Source organism: Lissotriton helveticus, chromosome 6 (assembly GCF_964261635.1).
Source record: "Lissotriton helveticus chromosome 6, aLisHel1.1, whole genome shotgun sequence".
NCBI lineage: Eukaryota > Metazoa > Chordata > Amphibia > Caudata > Salamandridae > Lissotriton > Lissotriton helveticus.
The window spans coordinates 1,694,019,399-1,694,046,431 of NC_136067.1; positions in this window are offsets into that span (position 1 = coordinate 1,694,019,399).

Consider the following 27,033-nt stretch of genomic DNA (forward strand, 5'->3'; position numbering starts at 1 on the left):
CAAAGTTCTTCTAAATATTTGGGACCGTTTCCCTTGCCTCTGATGCTGTCAGTGCCACTTCTTTGATGAATGTACTGGCAGGTCGGGGGTTCTCCTTCAAATCTCTCTTTTATGCAGCACTATAATTAATTGGTGCCACCTCTCCATATGACGATGCATGGTATAGTTACCATAACTATATTTTTTTTCGGTTCCTCTGGAGAGTACATCGTGGCAGATGAAGCGTATAACGTACCGGGCATTTACCTTTTTTTGCATGTAGAGGAAAGGAAAAAAAAATCGAGCGTCCGAGTTCTAAGGTGTCCCAGGGCCATTTTAGTGGACCAGGCCCAAATCCAAAGAACAGGCCGCCATTTTGAGAGTCCTGTTGCAGCCGCCTGTCGCTGTAGCATCAAGAGCGGCCAAAACTCAGCTGAATGGCAACTGAAACGGTAAAGGGGCGCCCCACTACAGCAGACGAGCCTCCACCTAGGAAGGCCCGTTCACGCCGCCTCCCCCCCCCCTTCGGGCACCCCACGCCGTTATTCGGAGCAGTATTGTAGGATGGCCACACCAGTGCAGCAACTTGCTAGACACCACCTCGGTGGTAACCGAATCTCAGCGCCTTGTGGTGTCTTCTATTCAGAAAACATTGTTGTGCTGCCTTCGACCTATTCGCCGCAAGTGCGCACGCAACTCAGCTGCATAGCTTGCTAGACACCACCTCGGTGCTAACCGAATCTCAGCGCCTTGTGGTGTCTTCTATTCCAAAAATATTGTTGCGTTGCCTTTGGCCCCATTCGCACATCGGTCCGCTACTGCCGCCATCTCACAGGCCAACGGGGCGCCCCACGCCGACTTTCAGCATTGTAGGATGGCCACACCAGTGCACCTTACTAGACACCACCTCGGTGCCACCCGGGTCTTGGCATCTCAGCGCCTTGTGGTGTCTTCTATTCAGAAAATATTGTTGCGCTGCCTTTGGCCCCATTCGCACATCGGTCCGCTACTGACGCCATCTCACAGGCTAATGGGGCGCCCCACGCCGAGTTTCAGAATTGTAGGATGGCCACACCAGTACAGCAACTTGCTAGACATCACCTCGGTGCCATCCGGATCTTGGCATCTCAGCGCCTTGTGGTGTCTTCTAGTCAGAAAATATTGTTGCGCTGCCTTTGGCCCCATTCGCACATCGGTCCGCTACTGACACCATCTCACAGGCCAACAGGGCGCCCCACGCCGACTTTTACCATTGTAGGATGGCCACACCAGTGCCACAACTTGCTAGACACCACCTCGGTGCCATCCGGATCTTGGCATCTCAGCGCCTTGTGGTGTCTTCTATTCCGAAAATATTGTTGCGCTGCCTTTGGCCCCATTCGCACATCAGTCCGCTACTGACGCCATCTCACAGGCCAACGGGGCGCCCCACGCCGACTTTCAACATTGTAGGATGGCCACACCAGTGCGGCAACTTACTAGACACCACCTCGGTGCCATCCGGATCTTGGCGCGTTGTGCTGCCTTCGGCCTATTCGCACATCGGTCCGCTACTGACGCGAACTCACAGGCCAACGGGGCGCCCCACGCCGACTTTCAGCATTGTAGGATGGCCACACCAGTGCTGCAACTTGCTGGACACCACCTCGGTGCCATCCGGATCTTGGCGCGTTGTGTTGCCTTCGGCCTATTCGCACATCGGTCCGCTACTGACGCCGCCTCACGTGCCAACGTATTTTCTCCGCATTTTATACCCTATGCCGCATAACAGGTCATGTGACTTGTTTATAAAACTTTTCATTGGTTCATTTTACTTTTGGTTTCCTAATGATGGAAGGCTTGATCATATGACCTAAAAATAACACTTTTCATTGGATGAAAACTTTTTTTTTTCCCAAACGATGAAAGCCCCACCTTGTTTCTGGATGTTTCACACTGAAGCTGGCGTCACCATGAAAGCACCACCATCTCGTGGCTCCGTCGTGGTCATTCCGCGAGCAATCATGGCAGCCGCTCCCCACCAGAAGCCTGCAGGAGTCGGGGGCCCCCAAAACTTTTGTTGAATCCTCAAGGCGGAGGGGACGCTTTCGAGAATGGGGTCCAAGACCTAGCAGACAAGCGTCCGATTTCCAAGGTGTCCCAGGGCCATTTCAGTGGACCAGGCCCAAAAAGAAAAGAGCCTGCCGCCATTTTGAGAGTCCTGTGGCAGCCGCCTATCGCTGCACCGCAAGAGTGGGCGCAACTCAGCTGAATTGCGGCTTTTGACACAGTGGACCAAAAGCGGACGGAATGGCAACTGAAACGGTAAAGGGGCGCCCCACTACAACAGACGAGACTCCACCTGGAGAGGCCCGTTCACGCCGCCTCCCCCCCCCCGGGGCGCCCCACGCCGTTATTCGGAGCAGCATTGTAGGATACCAAAACCAGTGCGGCAACTTACTGGACATCACCTTGGTTCCATCGTTCTGCTGCCTTGGAACTATTCGCACAACAGTTTGCTACTGATGACCCACCCCCCGCGACGCCCCACGCCGGATGCCGAAATCAGTGCGGCACCCAGGCAACATCACCTGGGTGCCGTCCAGAAATCTGGACATTGTGCTGCGTTGGGACTATTCGCACAGCCGACCGCTACTTCGTTGTTTTTCCCTAAAAATGTTTATATGTTTTTACTGTTTTTGTTTTGTTGTATATATTTATAAGTTATTAAAGTTTTATAATCTTACTACTTTGTTGGAGTGCTATATATTTTTAATGTGACACATAATTGTAAAAACTTTGATGTACAAAGAGTCATCCCTGGAATCTTCCGCTTCAGGCTCGGTCCCCTCCCCAATCACAATACAGGATGGTTTTCAGATAGTAGGAACGCGTGTGCTGTGACGGATCTCATCGAGTGTGGGCCTTGATCTACTATAACTCCTTTGAAGAGGGGTGATTCTTTACAGCTGGGGCGATAAACTACATCTGCAGGGCTAGCTGATAGCCTAGGACCGGCCTGGACAATCGGACACAGAGGAAAAGGAGTGTCAGAGGGTGCAGTAGTGAATAGGGCGAAAGGGAGGTGTCGGGCGGGCACAGGGTGTGATTCTCAGGGAAGAGCAGCGCAGATGGGGGGAGGTTTATTACCCATGCATAAGACAGAGAACGAGGGTGACCAGTGCCTGGGGGAGATGCTTGCGAGGGTGGGGAGCCATGCTAAGGATAGACAGCGTGCAGAGAGTGGGTCTGGTCAAGGCATCTAAAATGACTGCCGTGCACGACAAAAGTGTGGCATTTGAAAAAAGGCAAGATGGCGCAGACAATGTTTTTCAACACTTCCTGATTTCCTTCGAATCGAACGTTAACAGACGTTGGGGCATATTACCAAAGTTAAGCAATATTTATCCCTAACGATGCTTAGCAACGAATTTTTTACCGCTAAGCATCGTCAGAAATTATCGCAGATAAACCTTGCTATTATCAAGGTTTATCGCAAATGCCATAAAAAACGACCGCAATGCATTAATATCGCTGAAAACTCAGCGATATTCATGCATTACCGAGCTAATGCTCTTAGCCATGTTATCCACCTCCCATTGGATAACATGGCTAAGAACTGCTCAGGGCAGGTGGTAGCTTTTGGAGATATTCGCGCTTAGCGCGAATATCTCCAAAAGTTGGTAATAGGAGATAGCGATGTTAGCGACTGTTTCCAGTCGCTAACATCTTGGCATGCCCACTTTGCATGTCATTAGTGATAAATATCACTGACATGCAAAGTGGGGCCCAAGATGGTCGCTATCTCCTACTAGCGGTCGCTAACTGGTGTTAGCAACAGCTAGGTAATACAGAGATAATTTTATCTCCGCGAAGCGGAGCGCTGTTACAGATATATATCTTTTTTTGAACGTTAATTTCTCAAAATCCACTGAAGCACATATATTGAGACCTAGCAAAGGCACATCGAGCTACCAGTCCCTACAATTTTGCCAAGTTTTGTGCAAATCCATTCAGCCGTTCGATTATTATTATTATTTTTTTTTTTGCCCCGCGGGGCCCTTTTAAAACCTCCACATCAAACCTAGGGGGTCAGGGAGGATCTACTATGCCCCCTTATGGTCATTTGCCCCTTCGCTTTGGCCTCCTCTTGTCTCTCGATCCTACCGAGAGACAAGATGGCGGCCGCTACGGACTGTTTGGAATGTTTACAGACGCCGGAGAACCAATCAGCTTCGCAAAGCTCCGTTACGCAAAAAGTACGCGAAGCGGAGCGCTGTTACAGATATATATCTTTTTTTGAACGTTAATTTCTCAAAATCCACTGGAGCACATATATTGAGACCTAGCAAAGGCACATCGGGCTACCAGTCCCTACAATGTTGCCAAGTTTCGTGCAAATCCATTCAGCCGTTCGATTATTATTATTTTATTTTTTTTTGCCCCGCGGGGCCCTTTTAAAACCTCCACATCAAACCTAGAGGGTCAGGGAGGATCTACTATGCCCCCTTATGGTCATTTGCCCCTTCGCTTTGGCCTCCTCTTGTCTCTCGATCCTACCGAGAGACAAGATGGCGGCCGCTACGGACTGTTTGGAATGTTTACAGACGCCGGAGAACCAATCAGCTTCGCTTCACAAAGCTCCGTAACGCGTAAAGTCCGCGAACCGGAGCGCTGCCTGGTCCGCTGTTACAGATATATATCTTTTTTTGAACGTTAATTTCTCAAAATCCACTGGAGCACATATATTGAGACCTAGCAAAGGCACATCGGGCTACCAGTCCCTACAATTTTGCCAAGTTTCGTGCAAATCCATTCAGCCGTTCGGGCTAAAAGTGAGGCCAACCGCCCTATGGAAAACTCAATGTTAAAAACACGTTTTGGGACCCCCCTTTTTTCTCGGCCCCCCCTTGACGACTCCCCCCCAAATTTTCAGGGGCTGCTCAGAAACAAAATGTTCCATTTTCCTGAAAATTTCAGCCAATTCCGTCCACAAACGCCAAAGTTATTAGACATAGAATTTTCAAAAATCCCATAGAGAAAAAATCCTAACTATATATACCTACTGGAGACCGCCAGTAGGTAATATATATATATATATATATATATATATATATATATATATATATATATATATATATATATATATATATATATATCGTCTTTGAAACACTACTCTGCAACTTTCAGGTGTGTGTGTGTAAATATATATATATTATATATATGCAAAACAACTCCTTCCCTTCCCTGCATACATATACATTTTACCTACTGGTGGTTGCCAGTAGGTAGGTATAGTTAGGACCTAGTTTCCATAGGAAGAGTGTTTTCTGTTTTGCGAAAAATGTTTGCACCATTTGATAAATCTTCACACAATTTTCAAATCTAGTTTGCCAGTTACTTTAGCTGATGTCTGGAAGGTTTTGGGGGTGATCCATCAAGCTGGGGCCAAGGAAAAGGGGGATCTCAAAATGTATTATCCTCATGCAATTTCCCAAAGGGATTTTAGACATGACTACAGGCCGAACCAATAAATCGAACTGCACTGAATTTGGCAGTAAGCTAGATCTTGGTGCAGAAAGAAAGCTCTTTGTAATTTAGGGTATATCTGATCAGTAGTTTTGAAGTTAATAGAGTAAACATATTTATGTAGAAATGTGGATCCATTGGGCGAATATACGAAGCAATGTGCCAGCAGCAATTCCATGATTGGCTGTCCGCACCCTGAAACGAAAGTTGTGGATGCCATTGTGTGCATCGGAACATGCTTCCCAGGGGAAAATAACATTTTAAAGTGATAGAAAGGGTCATGATAGAGTTAGTCTGACCCCAAGGGACTGATGGAGGGGTCTGTGAGCGACCCTCCATGGCAAGAAAGTGTCCATTTGTGCTCTGCGGCAGATCCTTGGATCCAGATTCTGATTAAAAAACACACATAACCACTCTAGTCCCAAATGCCTTCTCACACACTCACTCAAACACGCACACATCGATTCATGCACCCAAACAGCCACTCACACACCCATACAGCTACTCACACAGCCACTCACCCACCCACTCACACAATGACACAACTATTTAGACATTCACACAACCACTCACACACCCTGCCCACATACCCATATACCCACTCACACCCCCTCAGAGACCTAAAGAAACACTAACACAACCACCCACACAATCACTCAAATACCCACTCATATGCACTCACACACCCACTCACACACCCACACAGCCACTCACACACCCACTCACACAGTGACCCAACAACTTGGAAATTCACACAACCACTCACACACCTATACATTCACTCACAGACCCACACAGCCATTCCCATATGCAATCATATACTGACTCATATACTCACTTAAACAACCACACATCTACCCACAGACCCACTCATAAACTCAAAAACTCAAAACAACACTCACACACCCACTTACAGATCCACACTGGCACTCACTCATGCACTCACATATCTACACACACACATGCACTCACACATCCACTCCAAACCCCTAAAACGACTCACACAGCCACTCACATAGCCATACAGCCACTCACATACCCACTTCTATACTCACTTACACACTCACACAACCACTCACACACCTATTCAAACACCCATACACCCACCAACACATCTACTCACAAACCCACAAAACCACTCACAGACCCACACAGCCACTCACAGACCAACTTCCACACCCACTCACACATTCACACACCCACATACACACCCACACAACCACTCAGATACCCACTCACACACCCATACAGCCCCTTATACCCACTCCCTGACCAACAGCGACACTCACACACCTACTCACACACCCACATAGACACCAACACAACCACTCAAACACACATACAGCCACTCTTCACAGCCACTCACAGACCCACAAAACAATTCACACAGCCACTGATACACCTACTCACATTTCCACACAGCTACTCCCACACCTACTTACACACCCGCACAGCTACTCACATACCCACTCACACATCCACATATGCACTCACACATCCACACAGTCACTCACACAGTTCTAGAAACTTCAGTAGCATATATTTATATGTTAAATGTGTTGTTGTTTTAGTATTGAATGTGTGATTTATGTTGGGAACAAATCCACAGATCAATAACATGAATTAAAAAAGAAAGACTTGGTGTAGAGGCACTTATAGAAAAACTACATAAATTACCTTACCCTGAATTTTTAAATTGTTATTTTTTAAATATATAATAGGAATGAATGTTTAAATAAAATGTATTCATAAACTTGTGAAAATTTGTATCAGTAAATTGACCTTATGGTTCAAATTGTAGTACAATTCATACTAAAAGAAACTGTAAAATTATCTAAAAGCTAAAGGTTACAAAGATGTTATAGTCAGGAAATAGCTTTAAAATATTGTAGAAATTCACTGAAGAAAACAAAGCTTATAGGGATATTATAATTAGGAAACAAAACTAAAAAGCCTTGGAAATGCACTGAATAAACAAACGCTACAGGGGTATTACAGTTAGGCTCAGATTTAACACACAGACACAAAACCATAGAAATTCAGCAGTTCTAGTTACCTGGCCTAACCAGAGCTGTACTTAAAAAAATACCCAGGCCCTGCTCCCAACCCCACGCTGTGCATGGATCATGTGCGGGGGATTGGGCGCAGGGCCTAGACAAAGGCTGTGAGCAGCGTGGGGTTGGTGTTACGTATGTTGGTCACATATTACTTTATGCAGAAAAAACCCTAGAAATTCCCGGATAAAAGCAAAGCTTATAGAGACATTTTAGTTAGGTATGGTAATAATATCTTACTTTGCATTAAGATAAAACCTTAGAAATTCAATGAAAAAAACTAAGGTTTACGGGTTGTTATAGTTAGGTTAAAATGTGAGTTAAAACATGCCATTTTATGTAATTGAAACCACTGATATTAACCAGTTATAGTTATCTCAAGTAACTGTAACTTGTGCTCTAAGGCAACTATAACTCACACCTTTGCCTTGCGCTGCTAATTACCCCACATATTACATCACTCATGACATGTTCCACAACGTAATTGGCAATATCCCTGCAACATTTCCAATGAAACCTTGATGATAAAACCATGCGTTGGTGATCTTAAAGATAATTAGAATACATAATCATTTTTGCAGAGTGTTCAATAATTAAACAAGCATTTCCAATGCAATCTGTCTCTCCATTGGAACCTTGTAAGTGTTTAGCCAGAAGTATTGGCTCTGCCAATGTCTTAAAGTCATGATATTAGGAACTACTTAATTTAATGACATCCCACAAACCACTCTGTACAAACTTCCCATTGCAAGGGCTACTAGCATTATGTTGCAAATGTATCTAAATAATCTGACACGGTTATCGAAATTATGCAGCACGTTCTGTGGCAGAATTAATTTAATCCATTTGAGCTAAACAAAATATTTTTGGGAAAAAACTGCAAATAGAGTGACAAACTATGGGGTAAATTGATGGAAAGCACACAAATCAAAGCAGCCCTATATCAGGTGGAGTGAAAAAGGCTTGTAGGATATGGATGACTGTTAACTGAATAATCTGTATCACTGAGTTTCTTAAGTGCAGAGCAAAAGCATTGCCAGCCCTGGAGATGTTTAGACTCAGAGGCTCAATATCTTAGATGACCATGTGCAGCGTTCCGCTGCCTTTTGGCTAGGTCTGTGATAAAGAAATACCATATACATACATGTAGATCATAAAGAAAATAACACAGCCTAATACATAAGTTGATGTGGGAGGTGAAGGAGTGCAAAAAGGAGGTGAGGATGCCCAATCCAAGTCCTGTGGTGATTCCATTATGAATTTGATGTCTTTGCTAGGACTCAGAACTGGCCTGCGGAGCATCCCAGAATGCTGACCTGGCTCTCCATTGGTAAAGGTCACGGAATAGTTTGTGTTTATTACTTTCCTCATCTATGGCTGGTAAAGTTAAAGAGTGGAAAGTTGTCTGGGGAAATGTATCTCTGCAACAAATAGACAGGACAGACCCAGGGCTCTCTACAAATGATGTGCCAAATGGCAAACAACCAGAAGAATAGTGCCAGAAGAACCTATAGGAAAGGAATTGACCGAAAAATTATTAACCACAAGATCTGTCATTTACCAACAGCTTTTTGCCACGCAGCTGCATTGTTTAAAGCAAAACTGTTGTTGAATGGACCAGCTCACTGGGAAGTACAATTGAGAAGTGAATAGCACAGCAGCGGTTTAAAACGTTTAGTCTGTCACAGTTTAATCTGTGTGATGCTGCAAACTGCACATTTATCCCTATATTTTGTAATGACAGGGACAAATTACTAAACTGTCACCAAAAGGAGACTAAGCAGGCTCTTACTAGTTAAAATAGATCAGAATACCCATACTATGTCAAGGCCTTGAAGATGTTCCTCAGACTGTGCCAGCACCAAAATCCGCAAAATGCAATTGATGTTTGATGATCAGCAGACAACATAGGGTTGTACTGTTCATTTTAAAGCAGGACCAAGACTGATCTGCATATGGTGGGGCTCTGTTGAAAGTGGGATACTTGGTAAAACATAATGGGTCTTGAGTGCGGTCTCAAATGATCAACAGTGGCAGAGATGAATTCAAATATTTCTTCAATCACCTTTTTGTAGAGTGACCGCTATGCCCACATGTGGTCCCATGCACAATGTACCTCATTGACGAGGAATAAGTAGGCCCAAACCAGTCTGGGGTTATTTGTGTTAGCATCTTGAAGGGACCTGGCCTGGCAATTCAGGCTAGATAGTTTCTACTGGAACAGGTTCAAAGGGATTTGCATATGGTGAGTTTCTGTATACAGCAGCATAGTGGGTAGAAAAAGATGGGCTGGAGTGCTGCCACGCTCGAGTGCTAGTGACTGAAATTAATTCATGCACTCTTTTGATCTTATTATTTCATGAACAGTTATTCTGACATGTGTCCACCCTAGTGGGTGTGTCTGAGCAACCCTGGGGTGTTTAACAGAAGTTGTTCTGAGGAGGAACAAGAAAACTCTCCCCTCCCTGGTTAGACTTTGCCAGAATGATATCATCGCTAAGAGATTAATTTGAAGTCCATGAAAGAAGTATCTTGAACCAACGCAGTTGCAGAAGCCTATGCAATAATGAGAAGGGAAATCCTTGAACGGTCAGAACCTGGGTTCTAATGGTAGCCAGTGATGTGTTAAATTACCCTTACACAGAAGAAGGCAAAGGCCATGCATGCCAGATACAAAACATGGCACTTACCAACATCTCCTATCAGCATGGCAAGGACTGGTAAAAATGCTAACGCAATCCCGTCCCCCAACACTGTACACACTCAACCAACCAACATCAAGGAAGAACTACACCCGAAAACAGCATGGGGCACAATACAGTACAAGAACCATACAAGGAGCTTCCAGGAGACCAAAGATACTGGACAAGGTACACATCATGGAATTTAGGAAAACAAACACGTTTTAGATTACACAGGTAATAATGATCATTGAGCCAGGAGTCAAACTTTGGAGATGAAAGAAACACAAAGGAAAGCAAGCACTTGAGATATCACATAAACACAATCTGACACAGAAGACACTTAAGAGTTCACATTACACACAGATACACACATTGGGTCTGATGACACAACACCAAATGCAGAAAACACAACTATGAATCCAAAAGAACTCTGTGATCTGACGCTGTGCAGTTGATGCTCATATAGACCAATAAGTCACTTGAAAAAGGCCACGCACACAGCTAGTATTGTATGTGAGCACACAGCTACATAATAGGTCAGTTTAATTTAATAACCCAGCTTAACTCAGCATTCTAAATTAAATTTAGACCCACAAGACTCATCTAAGTATATGAAGAACCACCAACAACAGAAACAGAGCGTGCTTTGTTTCACAGCTTTCATCCCTCCCATTCTGAAGATTCTTTTCTGTTCCAAATTACGAAAACATAGAATACCACCTCCCTCCTTGCACCAATGCACAATGGATCAATAAACCACTTGACTGCTCAATAGTATCAAACAGGAAGAAAGATTTGGCCACATTACTTAAATAAAAATACATGATTCAGTAATTAACTTATCAGAATACTTGAGGACATACCACTGCAAAGACAGTTATAACTGAACTGTAAGAACACATCACCAGTCGAATACACAGGAGAGGACAATCCGAAATTAAACAATACAGGAATTAAGAAGAAACTGAAAATCTGTTGCAGCGACACAAAGAACCAAAACTGACATTTGAAAATTGCACGACCTGGGTTTAAGGGAAATGCTACTAAAACAAGAGCTGGTAAACCAAAAAGCTCTGGCCTTGACAAGCTGGTGCAATGGTTACATTTGCTTTTCACTTTTTTAATTGCAAGCATATTCAACAAATATAAAAACAATTTACGAATGCTTCCTCCTAAAAAGGCCTTCCAAAAGCTTGCAATAAAAATCTTAAATTAAAAAAATAACCAATGAATGTAATTTTAATAGAACAGTTAAGGTGTTTCCTAGGAGGCAGGTCTTCTTAGATCAGGCATCAAAACTTTTCTTTCCACCTGGGCCACTCTCCCTAGCACTGTAGAAGCTCCAACAATGTGCGACCGGCCCTACTCACCTGTTTGAGTTTCATATAGCGCGAACCCGACCAGAAGGTATCACCTATACACGAGCACCAATTGCGTTACAGACTAACGCATTCATTTTGGTAAACACGGGGAAGTTAAGTGATTTGGCCAGAATCAGAGGACGCTGAGCGTCCCTGACTGGACTCGAACCCTGTTCCCCAGCTTCCAGGTCGACCCTCTAGCCGTTAGGACCTTTTCTCTCACTGTTTAATTCAAAATCACATGACATAAAGCTCTCATTACATGAGACTGAACTCTCCTGTCAGTTTACTTGTCATATCTTCTATATGGTTTTTACAGCAAGCAACAGCTGTTAGTATCCGTGGAATATATGCTGGTTTCCATCTGTCTTTAGACACACAGCTTTCTAACTCCAACTCTCTTCAAAGTAAGACTCTCAAACCTGTTCTGCCACTTACTGAGCACCAGATGCACTTCTTTGGTTAATGAATATTCTATCCCATTTTGACAAATGCAATGCGATTTACACAGACAGTTCTGAAAAATCACTTTGTAGACTTCAGCTGTTCCAGAATGCTGCCGCATGAGTGCTCTCTGGCCTTTTTTTTTTTACCATAACCTCATCTCACTCACTTTGTGTGCATTATATTGGCACCAAAACTTTGCAGTCTTTGTTAAGGTATGATGATCACCCCAAAGCAGTTATAGATATCCTGACCTCCAAGATTGGTTAATTACAAAAAGGGGGTGGTGATGGACAGAGTATCTGAGTTAATCAGAACACTCCTACCCAGTCAACAGATCAGGGCTTGATCCATCACCGTTTTTTAGCTCACTGCACCATCCCAGTTCAGAACCTGGCTATATGCAAATTAGTCTGTCCCTGGCCCAGTGCATCATGGGAACAGGGCAGACCAAACTACCAAGCCAATTCTTCACTGGAAAGGAAACAAGCTTCCGGGGACCGGTTTCTGGCATTACAGCCGTCTTCGGCCCGGCTTGCTTGAATCCTGATGGTGCAATGAGCAAGGGACTCACGTCTGAGCATACCCTTCCACACTCATGGTGGCCAAAATAATTACAAAAAGGGGGTGGTGATGGACCAGGGAAGACATGGCTTGGCAGTTCGGGCTGGACTGTTCCCATAAGGCACAGGGTCAGACTGATTTGCATATAGCATGTCTGAACTGGGGCGGCTGAGTGAACTAAAGAATGGTGATGGATTAAACCCAGATCAGTTGACTGGGGGTGAGTGTTTGATTTGTTCAAACGCTCCGTCCATCATCCCCTTTTGTATCACTTTGTTCGCCCTAAGTGTGGCAGGGTATACTCAGACGTGAGTCCCTTGTTCACTTGGCCACTGGATTCAAGATAGCCTGGCTGATGAGGATTATGAATCCGAAACCGGTCCCAGGATGCTTGTTTCCGGTCCAGGGAAGACATGGCTTGGCAGTTCGGGCTGGACTGTTCCCATAAGGCACAGGGTCAGACTGATTTGCATATAGCATGTCTGAACTGGGGTGGCTGAGTGAACTAAAGAATGGTGATGGATTAAACCCAGATCAGTTGACTGGGGGTGAGTGTTTGATTTGTTCAAACGCTCCGTCCATCATCCCCTTTTGTATCACTTTGTTCGCCCTAAGTGTGGCAGGGTATACTCAGACGTGAGTCCCTTGTTAACTTGGCCACTGGATTCAAGATAGCCTGGCTGATGAGGATTATGAATCCGAAACCGGTCCCAGGATGCTTGTTTCCGGTCCAGGGAAGACATGGCTTGGCAGTTCGGGCTGGACTGTTCCCATAAGGCACAGGGTCAGACTGATTTGCATATAGCATGTCTGAACTGGGGTGGCTGAGTGAACTAAAGAATGGTGATGGATTAAACCCAGATCAGTTGACTGGGGGTGAGTGTTTGATTTGTTCAAACGCTCCGTCCATCATCCCCTTTTGTATCACTTTGTTCGCCCTAAGTGTGGCAGGGTATACTCAGACGTGAGTCCCTTGTTCACTTGGCCACTGGATTCAAGATAGCCTGGCTGATGAGGATTATGAATCCGAAACCGGTCCCAGGATGCTTGTTTCCGGTCCAGGGAAGACATGGCTTGGCAGTTCGGGCTGGACTGTTCCCATAAGGCACAGGGTCAGACTGATTTGCATATAGCATGTCTGAACTGGGGTGGCTGAGTGAACTAAAGAATGGTGATGGATTAAACCCAGATCAGTTGACTGGGGGTGAGTGTTTGATTTGTTCAAACGCTCCGTCCATCATCCCCTTTTGTATCACTTTGTTCGCCCTAAGTGTGGCAGGGTATACTCAGACGTGAGTCCCTTGTTCACTTGGCCACTGGATTCAAGATAGCCTGGCTGATGAGGATTATGAATCCGAAACCGGTCCCAGGATGCTTGTTTCCGGTCCAGGGAAGACATGGCTTGGCAGTTCGGGCTGGACTGTTCCCATAAGGCACAGGGTCAGACTGATTTGCATATAGCATGTCTGAACTGGGGTGGCTGAGTGAACTAAAGAATGGTGATGGATTAAACCCAGATCAGTTGACTGGGGGTGAGTGTTTGATTTGTTCAAACGCTCCGTCCATCATCCCCTTTTGTATCACTTTGTTCGCCCTAAGTGTGGCAGGGTATACTCAGACGTGAGTCCCTTGTTCACTTGGCCACTGGATTCAAGATAGCCTGGCTGATGAGGATTATGAATCCGAAACCGGTCCCAGGATGCTTGTTTCCGGTCCAGGGAAGACATGGCTTGGCAGTTCGGGCTGGACTGTTCCCATAAGGCACAGGGTCAGACTGATTTGCACATAGCATGTCTGAACTGGGGTGGCTGAGTGAACTAAAGAATGGTGATGGATTAAACCCAGATCAGTTGACTGGGGGTGAGTGTTTGATTTGTTCAAACGCTCCGTCCATCATCCCCTTTTGTATCACTCCAAGATTGGTTGGCACAAACCTTTGAGGAACCTGAGGTCCTCCGGCGAGGCTTACTCACTGGGCTGTGTTGCGGAGGGAACTGGGGGCAGGCGGCCATCAGCAGCACGGAGCCCGCGATGCTCTGGTCCTTCTTCTGGAAGCCTGCAAGGCGTTGATCCCCCTCTCCGGAGTAGGAGCAATTGGGGAAGCTCCATCTTCCTCTGGCTGGTGTGCGGAGCTCTCCTTGATGCACAGGTGCCCCGCCCACACTCAGGAATGAGACGCCTGACTTCCGGTCTTTGCGTGTCTTTTTGGGGCTCCACTTACAATCAGGAACGGGTACCTGACTTCCTGGTCGCACTGCTTTTTCAGCACCAAAGTACGGGGTAGGCTCCCGCTTTTAACTGAGCACAACTGCGAGGTGGGCTCCCGCCTTAAGGAACACAGAATGCGGGGTGGGCTCCCGCTCAACCACAATGTGGGGCGAGCTCCCGCTCACAGAGTGGCATAAACTGCACTACTTTAAAACAAGCATTTGCAATGCAATACGATTCGCATTTACACGAGAAGTATTGCATTACAAATGGGAGTGTGTGTGTTTACTAAGGCACGAACAGGAGTGGGGGGGTAATGGGGGCAAGAAGTGACGAACTGCGGGAGGTGGCGGGGGGATACAGGGAAGAAAATAGTGTTTGAGTAAAGGGGCCATTAACCAGGGAAGGATACAAATGACAATATGGCCATCAGGAGGAGGGACTAACAAGCCTAAAACCAATTACAAGGCAGCATTTAGGATGTAAGCCAATAAAAAAGATGGGCGGAGAGTGGGCTTTCCAGAAAGCTTCCACTCTATTGTATATACTGCATGTCGCAACGAGACAGCGCAAGCGCTGCCTAGGTGAGACCCAAAAAGGGGTGACCCCATTAAAGTTTAAGGAGACATTGCATTGGTTAGGGGGATGAATACCCATAGAAAAAGAATAACATCCACCAAATGTGGAAGACACTGTCAGAATTACTGGATTATGTCATTAGTGATGTAACCCATGATGTAATTTGAGAAGTCATCAGTGACCTCATCAATTATGTCATTAAACATATTGTGTGTGATGTAATATATAACATCATAAGCAATGCATGGAGGGGATGCAAGTTACAGTTATCTCAGTTAGTGAATTTCAGTGGTTTCGTTTTTTAAATGTTTGTTTTGTGTTATTTCAACATCTAACCATAGTGTCACTTTAACTTTAGTTTTTTCAGTGAATTTTGTAAGATCATATTTCCATACCAAACTATAATGTCACTTCAGCCTTTGCTTTTATCACAGAATTTCTGAGTTTTTTTTAATGTAGGGGGTGTGGCTTAAGGGCTAGGTTGGCCTACTTTGAAGCTGGGCAACCAGATTCAAGTCTGGCAGAGGCTCAAACATGCAGTGATTCTAGGCAAATCACTTAATCTCTTTGTGACCAAAAAATTAATATGTCCATCCGTAATGCAACTGGTGCTCATGTAAAGCATGCTTCTACCTTCTGGTCCAGTTCACGCTATATGAAACTACAAAAAAAAAAACTATTTACAACGTCACTTTAACCTTTGTTGTTTCAGTGAAATTCTGTGGTTTTTGATCACATTCAGTCAACTCTCCCACTGAGCACAGCTTTCAGCCATTCGCATCGGTAGTTGGGAGTAGGACTTGGCCTTTGGTGGGCAGCCATTCCCCTCCACACTGTTTATGGCCTTCTGCTTCTGACTAGCACTTGCGCCATCCCAGCATGGGTGGCTAGCCATTTCAAATATATAATCATATTCCAGTGCAGGCCCTTTTTATCTGACAATTGAGGTAAGGCATTCACCATCCTTTCTGGAATAACTCCTAGTTTTTTTCTCAGAACAGTAAGTAGTCCACACAACCCAAAAATATTTACCAGCGCAAACTAGACAGATCCCAACACTCATCCATAAACCCTCTTCCACCAATCCTTCAGTTACAAGATAAAAATTCAATCTCAGGTGCACACACCACCATATGTTTCCCTACTGCCCCACCCAGACCAAAGCAGCAGAGGCCTTCACCAAAACATTTTTAACTGTTAAAGTTCATTCTCCATTACAGAGTGGGAAGCTAACTGGAGGGGACGTGCCTTTAGTACTCTATGTCAAAAGTTGAAGCTAACTCTACCCCCTCCTATATTGGGAAGTAATTTATAAGATTACAGCATATTTTTATGATGGTACCTTGGAGAACCATCCCAAAGCAGTATGATTTCCTCACATTCCTGGGCAGTTTGCCCATTGGGATATTTACAGTACCCTATTATTCACACCTACATCACCTGGTATCCCACTAAACCACCCCCAGACTCACATCACAAGCTTCCTGCAAGTCTGCGTGTAAGCTGCTGCAGCCCATTTTATTTTTCTGAATTTGCACCAGAATCTGAGCCAGGTGGCCGAGAATCTGCATTGCCCTCTGTATCCAAGATTTGTGTATATCCACTCGCAAACTGTAGTGAGGATTCCACACATAAAGAAGTTACAATGTGATTTTCTTACATGACTAGGCAGAGCTCAGCACTACACCTCTGCCCTGCTACCTTTGAACTGTCAATCTGCCACGTTCTAATCCTTCCCCTCTGTGTCACGTATACCCATGACATAAACATATTCCACTGGCAGATACCATACAGACAAATGCCACACACTACACACATCCCTCCTTACAATAAAAAACTCCTGTTAATAAAATCTATAAATAATTACAATAACAAACTATTGACTACAAAATAAACTTTATGACTCTATATCATATAGACCTATATGATTATGTTATACATTGCAGACCTACCACAATATAAATATTTATATTTATCAGGTATACAATAGTATTGCTTTATTCATATAAATAAACATTTAAGGCTTTGGGACAACCCATAAATCTTCTTGGTCTCTCCTATAGATTCCTATTCAACACACTCTCTCTAATGTTTCCTCCCGACCACTCATTACTCTTTGTAACATTTCCTCCGGAGCTTCCACTCTCCAGTTCGTTACAGGGCACATTGTGGAGCGACCCTTGCTCAAGATCATCATCCACCATTAGCCATCTCATTATCTCTACGTTCACTTTCCCAGATGTTTTTGAATTTCCCGCAAAATAAGGTGCCATTCTCTGGAAATCCCAACATCTTCCACCCATACAAAATTCTTCATGACTACCCTCACCTGTTCAGGATCAAAAAATGCCCTATTACCCTTAGAGATCTTTCCAGGTTTCTTAATTCTTATCCACTGTCTAACTTGTATTATTGCCTGTTTAGCTTCAAGTTTTTTGTAGTCAGATTTTTTGTATTCATCATGCTTTCACATACGGTTTTCCTTAAACTCCTTTGATGACCATTCACATCGCCTGATGAAATGAACCAACCTGGATTCTATTTTGATCTAGACTTCCTCCCCTTCATTAGCTTAAATTGGGAAAATGTAGAGGCATGAACTTTAGTAATTCTGGATGACCACAAGGTTATAGAAACCTGCACTTCCCATAGAATATCATTCTTACATGCTACTAGGATGACACCCTCATAATCCCCATTAAATGATTCTACCATACCATTCCCCCTGGGTTTGTACAGCAATGTAGTCTTATGCAAAATTCCACATCGTTTAAGAATGTCTTCATCTTGTCTGATGTAAATTGTACCCCATGTATCTACTTTTTTGATCATTTTAACATGCGGCCACTTAGAGAACACATCCATTAAAGTTATGATAAACTTCCAGGAACTTCCTACTGGACCCATGATATCCACAGCTACACATTCGCACAGTGACTCAGAACACATACAATCACTCAAAGGAGGCCTTAATGTCTTGAAAGTTCCATCCACTGAAATGCTCACACCACACTCTCTTACTTCTCTTTCCACCTCAATAGCCATACCTGGCCATGGGCAAACTTCTTAAATGGTGGCCTTGGATTTCACAATTCTTTGGAGTCCCTCATGACACATCGAAATAATCTTGCTTCTTAATGAACTTTGAGGAATCAATCTTTCTCTTTTCAACACCAACAGTGACTCATTCCTTACTTCCCAGTATGGTCTAAACTCTCCCAATTCATTTTTTTAAAGCCATCCACACTAAGGGTTTATTTATGAGAAGATTGTGCCACCGAAGCATAACTTGTTTTGTTGCTTTAGTGTTGCAAGGCTCTCAATCATATCTATGAGGCAACGCAAAGCCACTCTCTGTGGCTTTGTATGGCCTCATAGATGTAGAGTAACACAAAGCAGCACAAGTCACTGCCTTGCCTTACTCTGCACCAAGGTGGCGTACCATGGGCATTGCAGTGAGTTTTCTCATGCAGCACCCATGCATTTTGATGCTGCCTCAAATTTAACACTTGATTTCAACAGCTGTCTAACGTGAAATGTTCTCATAAAAAGGTCTTTTACAAACTTTGAAAAAAATTCACCCAAATCCAAAAAAGATTTAATCTTTTCTTTGTTCCTTGGACAAGGAGCCTCCCTGATAGCTTATCCTTAGGTTGGATTTCCACAGAACTAACTTCGTGGCGTAAGTATTTCACATGCCTTTTGTAAATCTTGCATTTCATGTACTCAACAGTTAAACCTATTTGCTCAACAAATTCAACACCTCTTTAAGTTTATGGTCAAAACATTCTTATTGCTGCCCATAACCGAATTGCAGTCCTGGAAAACAATGACATTGTTAATTTTTCCAAAAATATTAATCTTGAGATGCTGAAAAACAGTTGCCCCGGATGCTAAGCCAAAAGGCATCCTGTTAAATTGAAAGCATCCCACATATGAAATGAATGCACTATATTTTTTACTGTCCTTACATAAAGGAACCTGATGCTTGCGGCTGATAGGTCCAGTGTCAAAAAGAACGCCATACTCCTACTCTTCATAAACATCTAATTTATATTGGGCAAGGGGAAATAATCAATTAAAATATTTCCATTTAGATGCCTGAGGTCAACACATTATCTGATCTTCCCATTAGCTTTTCTTGTCACAATCAAGGGAGCTAAGAACTCAATAAATTCAATTGGTTCAACAATTCTGTCATTCATTAACTAAGTGTTTTCACTCATTCTCCAATTCCTCCCTCACTGAAATGGGTACATTTCTTCGCTTATGCACCTTGGGATTGGCATCCTCCTTTAGCACAATCCTATGTGCAAATCTTTCTAATTTTACAATATCTCCTTCAAACATATCAGGAAATTCATCAAACATCATTTTTCAAACAACCTCTTCTTCATCCAGTATCAAGACTTTTTCCTCAATATTGGGGTCTAACGCAATATTCGGACTCCTTTGATCCTTCCAAAGCAACACAGAAGGAACTTTCTTAATAATGTATCATTTTCCAAGAGCCTTCCTGTTCTTAAACCGTAATATAAGATTTCTATACCCCAGTGTGTCAATTGTTTTTCTCATAGGACTTTCAGTAGCAATGTCTGCACTGATTAACTCAGGACACAACTTTTTCTTAAAGTTACCTTTCCACACACCATCATTAACAGTGGTGATCCAGAATCTACTGCAATGTGGATATTCATCCCACAATCTTGATAAAACAAATTAACTTATATTTGGTATTCATACATGAAATATTCAACACCTCTTTTTATTTACCATGCAGTACTTCTTTAGTTTGCTTCTCTTCACTCAAAGTATCTGTTTCACCTTCAGCAATGCATTTCACCCTCTTAGTCTTACCCATTTTCCTCATATACACCCACACAAAATGTCCAATTTTACCACAAGAACTACACGTTTGTTTCGCTGCAGGACAACTCTTGCTATTGGTCAGGTGGTCCTTACTATCACATCTAAAACATCATCTGACATCATTGTTTTGGAATTTCTTGCTCGATTTCATCATTTTGCTATATGTGGCCACCTTCACATTGGAATTGTCCATCACTTTGCTTCTGTTTCATGTTCTACTACTGCACTATAGGCCAAATGTAGGTGGCCAAATACCGGTCGGTAACGGCCGATTTCGGCCGTTACCGATCGGTATTTTGAGTTTCAGATGTAGGTGGCCAAAATATTACCTATTCTATATATTTACCGAATCGGTAAATTTACCGATTCTGTAAATTACCGAATCGGTAAATTTACAGAATCGGCTTCAAGGCCCATAGGAATCAATGGCAAATACCGATTCTGTAATTACCGAATCGGTAATTATTACTGATTCTTACCGATTCGGTAATTGTTACAGAATAATTACCTACATGGCATTTACCGATTTGTAAATACTGAATCGGTAAAATTTGGTATTTACGATTCGGTAAATGCCATTTACCTACATATGGCCCTATGTCTTTAAGTGCCTTGGCACATCTCCCAGACAACTCAGCCTTCCTTACAATTTACATTACATCCTTCAAATTTGCTCCGCCATTCACCCAAAGTCTTTCCTGAATAGTTGGATCATAAACATGCATTACCACTTGGTTTCTTATCACTTCCTTCCAAATGTATATTCTTATGCTAATTTCCTTAAGGCTGTCCCATACTCTTCAAAAGATTCTGTTTACTCTGTGTTTCCAGCTATAAAACATGTAAGGTGTTATGGCAATACACATTTTTGGAGAAAAATAGGTATCTAACTGTGCAATAACTTCTTTAAATACATTGCCATCCCCCACATTATCATTCTTTGATAATTTATTATTAATTCTTAGACCTTTTGGAACCAAAGAATGTAACAAAAGCCCTTTTTAGGTCTCACCTGTCAATGCAGCTCGCATGCGCTGCCCGCTTTGCAAGGCATGCAGTATATACTGTAGCAGGGAAGCTTCGGGGAAGCTCCGTCCATCTTTTTGATCGAGTTAGATCGTCTTCTGATTGGTTTTCGGATTGTTAGTCCCTCCTCCTGACGGCCATGTCATCATTTGTATTCTTCCGAGGCAATTGGCCCCTTAACTCTAATGCTATGTTCTTCCCTGTGTCCCCCCTCCCGCAGTCTGTGACTTTTCGCCCCCCACACTCAGGTTCATGCCTTCATCAACGCCCGCAATCCCATTTTTAATGCAATTGATCTTGCGTAAATACGAGTCCGATTGCATTGTAAATGCTTGTTTGTTGTGGGATTGGCTGGGTGAATTTCCACTCTTTATGGTGTCACGCGATGCTAACAGCTTATTTTGCCTGACCAAAATATGGCAGTTTCCAGTACACATGGGTAATACAAGCATGCAATTTTTTAGCGCCTCCGGTTCCGGACAAACCCCAGCAGTCGCCGAAGGGTAGCGATCATATTTGACTTCAAATCCCCTGCCCTAGCCCTCTCGTGTTCGATGGAAAGAGGGCAACAACACGATGTGGGAAACTAGTCCTCACTGCCATCACACTGCATATGTAGAAATAAAGCCCCAAAAATGGCATATTTGTTTCCATATTACAATACGTGCACTGCTCACACTAATCCACTAATCTCTATGAAACTGCCCTACACTCCTGTACATTGAAGAACTGAATAAAGCCCAAAGTAAAATGGACATCATATACTTCCGGGTTAGACTGTTCAAGCCTTTTATTTGCAGCTGCTGCTAAGCAGCGCACCGAGAGTGTAGGGTTCATTCTTTCCGCCGATGCGTGTCTGGTCTCTTGCGGAGCAGGGGTGACAACAAACACATGCAGCCCTTTGTTTCATCCTGCCTCCCGCCTGGCTGTCACTCGATACCAAAGGGGATGATGGACAGTGCGTTTGAGCAAATCAAGCAATCACCCCCCCGTCAAATGATCTGGGTTTAGTCCATCACCATTCTTTAGGTCACTCCACCACCCTAGTTCAGACATGGCCATATGCAAATCAGTCTGACCCTGTGCCTCATGGGAACAGTCCAGCCCGAACTGCCTAGCCATGTCTTCCCTGGACCGGAAACTAGCATCCTGGGACCGGTTTCGAATTCATAATCCTCATCAGCCAGGCCATCTTGAATCCAGTGGTAGAGTGAGCAAGGGACCCACGTCTGGGCATACCCTGCCAACATAGGGAGAACAAAGCAATCCCAAAGGGGATGATGGACGGAGCATTTGAGCAAATCAAATACTCACCCCCGTCAACTGATCTGGGTTTAATCCATCACCATTCTTTAGCTCACTCCACCACCCCAGTTCAGACATGGCCATATGCAAATCAGTCTGGCCCTGTGCCTCATGGGGACAGTCCAGCCCGAACTGCCATGCCATGTCTTCCCTGGACCGGAAACAAGCCGCCTGAGACCGGTTTCAGATTCATAATCCTCTTCAGCCAAGCTATCTTCAATCCAGTGGTAGAGTGAGCAAAGGACCCACGTCTGGGCATACCCTGCCAACATAGGGCAAACAAAGTGATACCAAAGGGGATGATGGACGAAGCTTTTGAGCAAATCAAACCCTCACCCCCAGTCAACTGATCTGGGTTTAATCCATCGCCATTCTTTTGCTCACACCACCACCCCAGTTCAGACATGGCCATATGCAAATCAGTCTGACCCTGTGCCTCATGGGAACAGTCCAGCCCAAACTACCAAGCCATGTCTTCCCTGGACCGGAAACAAGCATCCTGGGGCCGGTTTCGGATTCATAATCCTCATCAGCCCGGCTATATTGAATCCATTGGTAGAGTGAGAAAGGGACCCACGTCTGGGTATATCCTGCCAACATAGGGCAAACAAAGCAATACCAAAGGGGATGATGGACAGAGCGTTTAAGCAAATCAAACACTCACCCCCAGTCAACTGATCTGGGTTTAATCCACCACCCCAGTTCAGACATGGCCATATGCAAATCAGTCTGACCCTGTGCCTCATGGGAACAGTCCAGCCCGAACTGCCAAGCCATGTCTTCCCTGGACCGGAAACAAGCATCCTGGGATCGGTTTCGGATTCATAATCCTGCATCAGCTAGGCTATCTTAAATCCAGTGGTAGAGTGAGCAAGGGACCCACGTCTGGGCATACCCTGCCAACATAGGGCGAACAAAGCGATACCAACGGGGATGATGGACTGAGCGTTTGAGCAAATCAAACACTCACCCCCAGTCATCTGATCTGGGGGGTCACTCAGCGCATATTTCTTGCTGTGCAGAGCTTAATGCTGATTTTGGGTTTGGGAGGAAACGGGTTGAGGGCAGCAGGGTGAGTTATGCTTGTTTGTTACTAGGTTCTGCACTTTGCCAAAAACTCTCCAGAGATTAATAATGTGAATCGTCTATGTTGTTGGATGACTTGGCCAGAAACTTTACAAGATGGGCAGCTAGTAATTAACGCACGCATGTACTTTGTCCCTTTTAGATAAGGGGAGGTTTAGTCAGTGCCACAATCTGCAATACGGCCCGCCGTCTCAAAAAATAAATTCTTCCTCCTTAAAACACTCATCTGTACGTGTGGCGTACAGAAAGTTTTGCCTTGGGAGGGAGGGGTGGGGGGAGCAGACGCAAACCAGCTTTTGTGTGTAAAAGGCCGCTTTATTGAAACAGGTGCACATTAACAAATATAAAACCTCGGCCAACGCCTAACAAAACAAAACCTCACTAAATAAAACACTTCCTTAACCCCAACTCCCCGCCCCTAAAATTTTCTTGACCCCGTCCCCACCCATACATTACATCATTACAAAATTACAAACAATACAAATCCCTGCATAAACGTCTAAACCTATAATTCAAGAAATCGTTAAAAAAACTCCCCTGCCTGCCCCTTCACAACTTTTGATCCCCCAACCTATGCAACCACCCCAACAAATTAACCTGCCCAACTTATCCTGTCGATGACCCAACTACCCAAATGAACAACAAAAATTCTGCCAACCCTGGCAAAATACCACTAACCCCCGCACTGCACCTGTTCAAAGAGATAGTACAAAACAATCCCTGCCCACCTGTTACAACAACTCCAACCGCAAAAAGAAGAAGAATTTACCTAAAAAACCTAAAAGAAAAATCCTAAAAGAGTGGGAGGGAAAAATTCATCTAACTAAGGCTCCCAGCCACCAGGTCACCGAACCTAAAATGGTGGCTGGGAGCCGGAGCCCAAAGCATTTATGCTTGGGCTCCCTTTGAGCGACATAAATACAAGCCCAAAATCAAAATGCCCGCCTTGCTGTCTGACAACCCCCTCCCCCGCCCCTCCCAAACTGTGCCCGGGGGGAACCTCCCTGCGGTCGGCTACCCCCCAAGCCCACCTTGGGAGGGAGGGGTGGGTGGAGCAGACCACAAACCAGCTTTTGTGTGTAAAAGGCTGCTTTATTGAAACAGGTGCACATTAACAAATATAAAATCTCAGCATTACCGATAGCTGTCACTAAACTCCTGAGGCGGAAGCCGGGAGCAACGAATGTCCATTTTTAAACTGTCTGCTTGTCTTAATAACTGCTATTTGCACAGTTGATTTGATCTCTGCATCGCGCGCATTATCGATAGCTTGCTACTTAACCTCCTGAGGCAGAAGCCGGGAGCAACGTATGTTTCTTTTTTAACCTGCTTGTCTGTTTTTAATAATTGCTACTTGCACTCTGGCATTTACCTCATCTTGCAGCACCGTTATTGCATGTTCCTCCGGAGCAGCCGATTAGGTGCTGTCTCTGGGACTGACAGGGAGTCCGCCATCTTGGGGCTAGCCTAGGGTTGGCGTTGCAGCTTTCCTCGCACCCGACCCTTAGCACAACATAAATGTGCATCCCCTCCCGGCCGCGCAGCGGACGCGCGCAGCGGGCACGCCGATGGTGCGCCAAAGGCAAGCCCGTCTGCACCCGTCCGCGCCAGTCCGGGGCAAGGGGCCACCCCCTTAACATCTCCTTTGATTTATTCCTCTGAATGCCTGCTGAATTTCCGCAGCACCGCCAGCCCCCTTCATCCTTCCATTATTAGACATCTTACTCAACTAGGTATCTATCAATCACCACCTCCCATGCGTCATGAGCATCTGCCTCTCAGTCAGACTACAGTTGTAACTCAACATCTACATATTCACTACCTCAACACAAGATCTTTAGCAAAACATCATTTGGATATCTTTCTCCTTTTGACTTGTCATAAACCAGATATCCTTTTCCTTACAGAAACATGGCTTAACATGGACTCCTCCCCAGATATCTTAGCAGCGCTACCTGAGAATTATTACATTCTACAGGTAGATCGCGCCTCAGGTAAAATGGGTGGTGGAGTTGCGGCCATCATCAATAAACGCTTGGCATTTTCCAAACTGACGTCCCTTGACGTCTTGGGAACGGACAACATGGTGATTAGGCTTGACTTTGGGCTAGGCCCCCTTATATGTGTTTTGATTTACAGACCCCCCCAAAGTATGCCCGCTTTTCCATTTTCTTTGTGTGATCAGTTTGCCACACTGTCCACTGACTACAATAGGATTCTGCTGATTGGCGACTTTATTTACTGGCTGGACAGTATGTCTGGGGACCCGGTAGCAAGTGAGCTCGTGGATCTCCTTACAGGGCTTAATTTTAGCCATCACATTAAATCCACCACCCACATCAAAGGGCATACGTTAGATCAGATCTGGAGTTCCAACCTCAGTATTGCACCTCCCACCATCTCTCCCTGCACATGGTCCGACCACTTCTTGGTCCAATTTTACATCTCCATCTCTAAGCCATCTATAAATACTGACACCAGGGAAGGCATGATCAGGAAATGGGGTTCTCTTCATACCTCTGCCTTTCTCTGTAGTTTGAGGACCTCAGTTCCTGCTTACAACGCCAACCTTAATCAATCTGCAGCGGATATTTCCGACTGGCTTGTAAATGGTAGTAACATACACGCCCCTCTGAAAATGTCGAAAACTTTGCGCCAATCCGATGCCCACAAATGGTTCTCTCCGGACCTTAGGGCTAAGAAACTCGTCGTTCGCCAGAAGGAACGCATGTGGAGAAGGAACTATGACCCCCTCGGGAAGACCCACTATTTGGCGGCTCGTTCTGCCTATATGAAGGCCATTCTTTCAGCTAAAGCGGAGTTTTTCTCCAACTCTATTGAAATGTCTAACAATAAATCGAAGGACATTTTTTCCATTGTTGATAAGCTCACTAATCCTGCAAGAACCCAGCCCAAACCTAAAGCTGCACAAGAATTCTGTAATACTCTTAACGAGTATTTTCAGGAAAAGATTATGCTCATCAAGTCTAGTATCCCAGTTACTCTCCCGATCCCCCATGACTTCACTTATTTTTCTAATGAATTCATCTTTGACCACTTCCCTCCTCTGGATGTCTCATCCTTGCTTGCCCTGACGGCCAGGGTTAAGTCGGGCTCCCCTCGCGATTGTTGTCCTCCCCACATCCTAAAAGAGGTAATCACTGCCTTCCCTCAGCCTATATTGGGTCTCCTTTAACAGTTCCCTAACTTCAGGCGTGGTACCAAATTCATTTAAGGAGGCAGTGGTGGTACCCCTGCAAACAAAAGCAGGGATGGAACCCACTATCTTGTCTAATTATAGACCAATTTCTTTTCTTCCTTACCTGGCCAAAGTTTTAGAAGCCCACGTCACTACCCATCTTTCTA